The sequence below is a fragment of the Vombatus ursinus genome, unplaced genomic scaffold, assembly GCF_900497805.2.
Source record: "Vombatus ursinus unplaced genomic scaffold, bare-nosed wombat genome assembly UNPS02014786.1, whole genome shotgun sequence".
Taxonomy (NCBI): domain Eukaryota; kingdom Metazoa; phylum Chordata; class Mammalia; order Diprotodontia; family Vombatidae; genus Vombatus; species Vombatus ursinus.
Genome location: NW_020954564.1, coordinates 46,043,748 through 46,053,343, shown reverse-complemented (window position 1 = coordinate 46,053,343; position 9,596 = coordinate 46,043,748).

The window sequence follows — 9,596 nt, the reverse complement described above, 5'->3', positions numbered from 1 at the left end:
CACTCCCACTTTCATTTAAAACCATACCATTCTTAAAAACCCACTCATTTTTTAACAGAGTCCTTAAACTCTTAGAGACCTTCCGCACAGTAAGTTTTTCCTCATCCCTTGCAGCTAGACAAACTATTGAGGATGTTTCCTGAAGATCATCAAAAATCATCTGGTGTAGTGAGAAAATTCCAGGACTTGTAACCAAAATACCTACCCTTTCTTTCACTTAATAGCCACCTGATTGTGGGCAAAGGAAATCACTTCAACTCTCCTAAGTTTACATATCTTTAGAATGGGACTACCGTCCTTTATTAACCTCAAAAAGTTGTTGTGAAGATTATAATAAAGTGAAATAATGGCCAAAAAAAAATGCTCTGTGAGCCTTAGCCTTCCCTCTCCCTAAACCTTACATAATACTTTGTTTTGTGCCTCTCTGATACTTTGATCACACTTTATACTATTTTAGTGTTATTCGTATATGTATTCTCTTCTAGACTATAATGTGTAAGGACAGATTTTGTCTTATCTGAAATTTTTTATCTCTCCTAATGTTTCATACAATGATATGCACTCAGTAGGCATTTAACATTTATAGTTTGAGTGTGTACAATGGGTGATTAATAAATGTTTGTTGATTTAAATGTGCAATATAGATGTGAATATTATTTTCTTCCCTGATAGAGGTGTTCTTCCCAGGTCTGCTAGATTTACATACTTCCTCTTTCACTGCCATCCCTCCTCTGGACCCTTGAAAAGCCTCCACCCACCACCAACTTTGAAATTCAATGAACCATTTCTGGGGCTCCCCAAGTATGAATTGTGTCTATTGAGAGGATTACAAATAAATGTGAATTCGTAATTGGGTTGAATTAAAAGTAAAATCAGAGTGGTCAGCCCTGATTGGTAACATCATTATGTATATTATAATCACAGATACACACACCCCTTGCTGGAAGGATGTTCAGCAAGAATCCTGTCTTTTCATTTATGGCATTGTGCTAGTGGAAGCTATGGCTCTCTATAATGTTTCACTTAAAATTGTGTTTTCCCTACAACTCATGGATGTGTGTGCCACTAGCAACCAGGAAAGTATATGGCAGAATGAAAAGAGAACTGGTTTTAGAATCCAACAATTCAGTCTCTGCTTACATGCTACCCATTATCTTAGTTAAGTTGCCTGATCTTTCTGACTCTCAGTTTTCTTATCGATAAAATGAGGATAGATTAGATGATGTTTAAAGTCTATTCCAAATCCAAATCTTGTCTTCTTAATCTCTACCATGAAGGGTATTATTCTCTGAGCTAGATCTCCAGCACATTAGAAGGAAAAACATCTAGTCACTGATGAAGTGATTTTTCACACTTATACACATACAATATAACCAGTTTTAACTCTGTGTGTTTCCAATGCCTAACACAGAGCTCTGTCCATAGTATGTAATCAATCACTAAGTAAACATTAAGTTCCTACTCTGTGCCTGGCACTGTGCTAAACAATGGAAATACAAAAAAGACCCAAAAGACAATCACTGCCCTCAAGGAGTTTACAATCTAATTGTTGTTTGTGCAATGAATGTACACATGTGCAGAAATATACACATGAGTAAATGTTTATAGACATAATTAGTACTATTCCATTCAAAGACGGTAGCTTCTCACTACTTAATCTGAAGGCTGGGGGAGGGTGGGGAGGTGGTAGATCATGTAAAAGTCCAAAATGGGATCTAGAAGTCAAAAAGCAGATTTTATGCTCTATTTTATCAAATATATTTTCTAAAATCAAACCACCCTGACGGATTTTAATTCTGTAGATTTAGGAAACATGGTATACTAGCATGAACACTGACCTTGCCCTCAAGAAACCTGAGTTCAAGTCCCAACTCTGTCACTTCCCAACCACGAGACCACAGGCAAGTTGCTTTCCCTGATCCTCAGTTTTCTAACACTATTACATGGAAATAACATTCTTGCATTATCCTTCTTCCAAGGATTGTTATGAGGAAAGCATTTTGGAAATAGGGAAAGAACTATAGAAATGCTAATTATTATGATGACCAGCAATTAATTTTACATTCTTAGAGTTTAAGAGTTGTGATTTCCATGAGGGGGGAGGGTTGAGGTGGAATAATTAAACCCGAGTGTAATCAAATGTTCCTGTGGTGTCCTAACATACTAAATGGATATCTGGGGGTAAGAGAACAATAACAACAACTAGTTACATAATCTGAATCTTTGCTTATTTTTATTTACCTTTTTCTCTATCCAAGAGAGCAAACTGAAGTTGAGTTATAGCCCAGGGAATTCGGGGCCAACAGTTCTGATTACTACTGTGTACTGTGGCTAATGATCTCTTAAAGTTTGATTCTTATTTTTTAATATAGCTATGGGATGAGATTACTGCCTCCATCCAAACTCTTTCTACTTAGAATCCATTAAGAAGGTATATTATTGCCCTCCAGTTCACAGGCCAGCAACTTTGATAATCTTCCTAAGTGATGTAAAAACAGGAGAAGACATCTAGTTCTGTCCACTGAGACAAAGCAAACAGAGTAATAGACTGTAAACACAGAGCTGGTGGTATACATCCTGACACATGAATGGCATTAACATTGTTCAGAATAAGAAGCTGGACATTGTTGTATAATAAACATAAAGAAGTGGGGTGTGGGAGGACCTTCCCCCCTCCTTGACAATGCAAATTATGTTGCCACATGAAATCGGGAGTCCTGAAACAGAAAATTATTCACCATCTCAAAAGGTCACTAAAATTCTTTCTCTTTTTTTTAAATTGCATTTGGTTGACTAGAATAAAATCCTCTTAACCTGTATTTTGTAGTAGGTGACAGGTGAACTAATAGCAGGTCTGGAGTTTCTCTACTCTGGCTCACCGAGGTAGCGTCATCTTCACTACCATCTGCTACCTACCAGACAAACAGACCAACCACATAATGAGGTACCAGCTTCTACCCAGCTACCGTGACTAAACCAGAACAAAAGAACTCAACGCCTCCTTCAACAAAGGGACACAAGTCTAAGCTGTCTCTGCTAATTGCTGGGTTTCAGGTTGTCGGTTCCAGATTTCAAGTGAGCTGCCAACTTCCACCCGGACTTCCTAGCTGGTGGAGAAAGGTAAAATGGGCCTGGGAACAAGGAAGGAATGGGATAGATAAAGGAGAAGAGTTTGAGGAGCAAATATCTAGTTAAACTAATTAAAAAGATGGGGGAATGAAACTGCCCAGGAGAGCAAGGTCATGGTGGGGGGAGTAGGCTACAGAGGCACAAGGTGGGGGGGGAATGATTGATAACTCATATGTTTTCTATGTTTCTTTCCATTATTAGGCTGCAATATATGGGACATAGCATAAACTATGAATTAAATTGTAATTGTAGCTTCAGGCGTCTTCATTGTCTGCTATGGTGTTACGTCTTCATGCACGGTGATTGACAAGGTGCAATTAATCATCTTACTCGGTTGTAAATATGGGCACCCTGCTCAGTAGGCATCAGGAAGTGTGTACCAGCAAAGGAAGCAATAGTTGACGCTGATATACCATTAAATCCAAATGAAGCCGTTTCAAGAATGTGTGTTTGGTGTGATGCTGTTATCGTTTATTTCTAAAATACTGTACCAACAGATTTACTTGATTTGCAAGTTAACTACAACATTAACTGGTTTTATTTATTTGGTCGCTCCTTCATTTTTATAGGCAATGATGTTGCTCTGCTTGAATGTGAGACAGTTTGCTTCGTGACAAGCAAGAGGAGCCCAGATCTGCAGCTTCCCCAAGTCTCAGGAGAAAGATTTCCATTTGGTAGCTTCCTGGAGCGCCTTGAAGTGATTACACAAAAGTGCTCACCCTTTCTCTTCCCCCTCCTCAACTCCTTCTGCCCCAACTGCATTTTCTTATATCATTTTGCACTCTGAACATCCCAAGTGATCCCTGCCCAGTGGGTCAGCTTAAACTCAAGGAGAATGGGGAAAGGTAGAGAACTCTCAGAAAATAACTTAGGGAAGGCATGGCGAAGTGGTAAATACTGAAGTGGAAACTCACACACTGCCTTAAAGCAAGAAGGAATGTGTTCTTAGACATGTTTGCAGTAATGAAGGCCAATTTGGCGGTCTGTTTCTTGGGTAAAGTATTTTTCTGTCCTTATCCCCAGCTTGCACAATTGAGCAAATTATTCTTCTTGCTCACACAAGTAGTTCTTGCCTAGGGAAATTTGTTGTTGCTGTCCCCCAGCCTCCTTCACCTCACAATAAAGCTGCTGGGAGGAGAAATGGCAACTCATTTTGAACATTCTGAGCTTAAAAAAAAAATAGCCCCTGTTACATATCCTGGGTTGGTTTTGTCTAGCTTCTCTGTCATCTCTTAATCACTGAATATGTATACGAAAGGACTGCTTATCATGTATAGAAAATGAAACAAAGACACACAACATACTGTAGGAGGCATGTCTCCATGTAAATCCAGTTATAATCAAATAGGTTTTCTGTGCTGCTCTCTAGGGCTGCTAATTTTTACACCAAGTTGTTGGCTAGCCTGGAATACCAGCACTTATCAAAATTATGTTTCAGGAAATCCATTCTAGGATTCACTCCTAGATCTGATGACCCCAGAGAGAGAGAGAGAGAGAGAGAGAGAGAGAGAGAGAGAGAGAAGAGGAGAGTGCACCAGAATCAATTTTGATTCTCCCTACCTACCCTACTTCCCTCCCTTCCTTCCCTGGAGACAGAAGGTAGTTGCACTTTGGAAGAAATGCACCTAGTCAAGAATGGATCTTAAACCTAATTTAAGAGATTGTCAGGCACCAAACAAGACTTCAAGACTGTATTTTATGAAATTGGCAGATTTTCTTTGTGAAAGTGTGTAGGAAGTATAATGGACACAGTCACATCGAATAGAAAACACTAGGATTTTTTTTTTTTGAGGCAGACCCAGTGGTGCAAAGTATTTTGAGCCTGAACCCAGGTTTCCGGAATCCAGACCCTGCTCGGACACACAAGTTCTGTTGCCTTGGGAGAGTCAATTGATAGTAGTTCCCATTTCCAAGGCACTTTATAGTTCACAAATCACTTTCTTCACATCTCTGAAGTTGGAAAAGCAAATATAATTAAATCCATTTTAGTAACATGAAAACTGAGGCTCAGAAAAGTTTTTCATCTGTAATATGAGGGGAATAACCCTTGCAGCTACCTCCTTCAGGAGGGGTTGTATAAATGAAATGTCTTGCGAACCTTAGAGTGCCCTGAAAATGTGCTTTGGTATAATATTCTTCCCATTTTATAGGCAAGAATTTCTCTGACCTTCCATCTTCTCCCCAGTAAAATCAGAATAATAATACTGGTTCTCCGTACCTCACCAGATAGTTGTGAGAAAAGTACTTTGGAAGTATTAAAACACTCTAGAAACGTGAATCATTGTTGTTGTTTTCTCTCAATTTACAGATGGGAGACTTCTCATCTCCCAGCTCCTAGTGTCCTTATCTCTACTGCTTGCTTCACGAGGCTTTTGAGAAATAAAAAATAGTAAAAGGTTCTAAGTGCAAGCTATTATCAATCAGCATCAGCATCAGCATCATCATTATTTTTCTATCTCACTAAATCCTACCATCTTTAGGACATAAGGATGAACAAATGACTTGGGACTCAAGTGGGTGCAGCCATATCTTTTGCAGAAACAAAACTGCTAGTAGCCAGCTCCCTCCCTTTTTCTCTGCAGAACAATTATAAAACTGCTTCTCTGGGTGTCATGAGAGCAGAGTGGGGAACTCACTGCCCGGCCCTCTCTCTAGGGCCCTGTTAAGCTTACTGAACTTAAAATCAAACAAGAAGTGTGAAAAGAAGGTTTGAACATGATGCTTGTCAGGGACGTGAAGGTTGGAAGCCTCTTTTTCTTTCTTTTAGTAACAGATATTAATATTGTATTCAGTGGTATAAAAAGGTAGGGACTGGGGAGAAGTTTGTGCTCATATGCAATTTTGTCAAGGTTTTTATCTATGATTATGATTCCAGATGTATAAACTCCCAGAGGAGAGGAATGAAGGGAGGCTGGCATGTGACATGTGTTTTAAGGTGTTTGGCACCGTTTCCCAAAGTGGTGACAAAATGCTCATTTTTATTACAGTGAATCGGTAAAAGAAATATGAATTCAGAGGTCACTGGTTGTATACTGCAGCTAAAGGCTTTACTATTATTGTGTGTATGTATGTGGAGAAAGGGGGGAGGGAGGAGGGCTGTTAACTGAGCGCTGAATCACGTTATCAGCATTGTACATCTGTCATATCAGATAATACTTAGGGAAGAACGATTTTAACAAACGACCCCCCAGCTAATTGTGCCCCCCCCCTTAATTTTGCTGCAAAGATGTGAGTTTCCCTGAAAGGGAGGAAAGAGAATATTACAACAAGATGTGTCTTTTTTTACAGTTGGGGCTGTGACCAGCGTTTTATGCTAACTTATTTTTAATCTAGTCCAGAATACTCCCGAGTCTTTTAATGACCATTTTTGCTAATCTGGTTGCTATACAAGACTTTATAGTCCAAGCTCAAGTAACTACAATAAATTTCTTCACAGGGAAACACCTCTTGCTTGGGGGGAAACAGAAAGATTTTTTTTTTAACAGCCAAGCTATTTTGACTCACATAAAACTATTATGTCTAAATACGTAGAGAGTGATTTTACGCTGGAAAGTTCCCCGATCCCCCCATCCCACCCCCCAGGCTCTTCCTACTCCCGCCACAGTATCAGCCATTCTTCTGACAGCAGGGTACCCCAAACTCCATTTCCAGGCAAACCTTCCCCCGTAAACCTTTTACGAGTTCCAGATCCACCAATCCGAGCGGCGTCTAGGGCCGCCCTGATTGGATATAGTGTGGGTTTGGTAAACATTTCTACATAAAAAGAAGGGTTTGTGGCAGAAAGACGCGGCGGCCAGTACCTCTTTCTGATTCACAATCTGCGAGAAGAATGTGGCTCAGTCCTCCTTGCTGGGGGCCTGGGTGGGGAGGCGGAGGGGAGGGGGGAATAGAGAGAGTGAGAGGGAGGTAGTGGTGTTAACTAACCCCCACATCTAACTACAGCAAATACTAGAAGTGCATGCGTGTCTATGTGTAGAGAGAGCCGGACCCTGTATACTGTATGGCCAAAACAATATCTCTTTTGGCTTTTAAGCCAACTGCATTGGATTTACAACGCGTCAAATTCCTAACACACGTATCAGGCTCCTTTCGTGCAAGAAAGCTTCCTTCGTTGGAAGAAATTGGGAACATTTTCTGTTTTATGGGTGCGTTTAAGAGGGTTGGGGATGGGGAGGCGGGGAAAGGCCAAGGGAGGGGGTTAGGATGGGAAGTCGAGGTGTCATCTGCAGCAAATCTATCCACAGCTGAGCTGCTGGGAGCTGGGGAGTGTTGAAGGGAATCCTGAGACACCCACATTCTTTTGTTCATCCTTCATCCTTTCACAACCGTCCCTCCTCACCTGCACATCCATGCTGGACAACAGAACTGTTTGCCTTTTTTTTTTCTTTTCGTTTTGTTTTTTATAATCAAAGGAGACTACAGGTAGAGATCTTTGGGCTAGTCATTGTCATATTTGGTGAGGCTTAATTGTTTTCTGCGTTTGTTGATTTCCAAGAACTCCACTCCCTCGCATTTTTATTATTATACTAATTAAAACAAGGAATGTTCCTGGCGATTATCTTTGCATGGATGAAAATCATTAATGACCCTTGCAGGTATATGGGAAATACTGTTTGGTTAATTTCCTATAGGCTAATTTCCTCAGGCATAAATAACATAGATGGATTAAAAAAAAAAAAAACAAACACCAAGCCCCTGACACTTTGCAATAAAACACAGGAACTAATTGTAATAGCATTCTGCTGATTCCCTACATGAAGAGTTATATTTATAACCAGGCTTTGACTTAATTTGTATTTGAATAACAGGTTTAAAAAATCTCCTCCAGTAAATATTCTTTAAAAAATAAAATAAATGAAAGGTTTAGTTGTCAACAGACACTACAGAAATTTGAACTTTACATGGATGGGATACCCTTGTTGTCCAGATTTACTTTTCAAGCAATACATTTAAACTCTTCTAAGCAAAAACAGTTCCACGTAATCAGATTCATTTGATATTTGCAAAGTATCTGGTCATTTAATATTTATTCTCCATTCCTGAGAGCTTCTATAATTATAGCTATCTATTTTGCATTTATTACTCTTTGCAAACACTCCATTATTCACTCTTTCTTGTGCTTATTAAACAGTACCACCTGCACCAAATCCAAGAAAGCTTTGCCCTCAATGTGCCCCAGCTAAAGAACCCCCACTATCTATTATCACTCCTTGAAAGTCAATAGAACACTTAACAATGGTATAGGTCTGATCCCAAGAAAAAGCATCAACATTTTCAGGACTGGTTTCTCAACATGTTTGAGGCCAAAACATTATAAATATATGAAATCCACCTTTTACCAAGTGTCTGTCCTGTCCTCTGCCAGCAAACTCCAAAAGCAATTAGCAAGCCCTTTAATTAATTATTTTCTGTATGTCACCAAAATGTCTGTGGCACAAACATCCTTTCTCATAAGTGTAGTCAATATTTTGTCAAGGGGATCCTTGCTGCTGACCACCTCAGAACTGGTTCTAGAAATCATCTCCAAGAGAGAGAAAGTACAGAAACACGGGAAAGCTCAGAGGCAGCCTTAGGAACTCATATTTCTAGGTGATATTCATTCAGAGAAGAAAGAGTAGGGGCTAGAAACAGTTTTGAGGGTACTGAAATAGTCAAACAAAACAACAACAACAGCAAACAAGGAACAGAAAGTTTGGAGCAAAGCATAGATCCTCCCACAGAGATACTTCCCTCCCCCCACCCCCCATTGTTGTTTTTGGTTCTGGTTAGTTGGCTTCCTACTTTGTTAGCAAACTACTCATCCAAGTGATGGTGATTTTAAAGAAAACACACACACACACACAAAATAAGAAAACAACACATACAAAAATGCCTAGTCCCACAAAACTCACTGTGGTATGTCTTTTAAAGTATCCCCTGCTTCGTTCAATACACTACTTATCTTTAGTATTGTCAACAGCTCTCCATGTAGGACAGATTAATTAAGTGGCAGGTCAGACACAATGAGGTGAAAGGGCAGTTCCACCCAATCAGGACCATTTCTTCAATTTTATGTATAAGGAACTCTTGTAGGGGGAGGGGAGGTGCCAGTTTTAGTCCTTACAATTTGATCAACAGAAATGCAAAAAATAGTCTACAAATGATCACTATGGGGACCAGTTAGGGCATCAACTTAAGAGAGAACTGTATGCATTTTAGTTTAGTCTAGCTGAATAGGCAAATCTATAAATATTTCACATTTTTTCAATCACAGATGAAAAGACTTCATTGAAGCATTTGGAATAATGTATATTTTTTCAACTGCACATCTTATTTGTGACAATGTTTCCTGGGGGTTATTTAAGGCTCTCTGATGGTCTTCAACATGACCCTTCTTCAAAAGAGCTAGCCAGGGCTTCCAAGGCAGCTTCACAAGCAACATGATGAAATCATTAAATGAAAAGCACACCCCTGGCTGTCTGTATGGC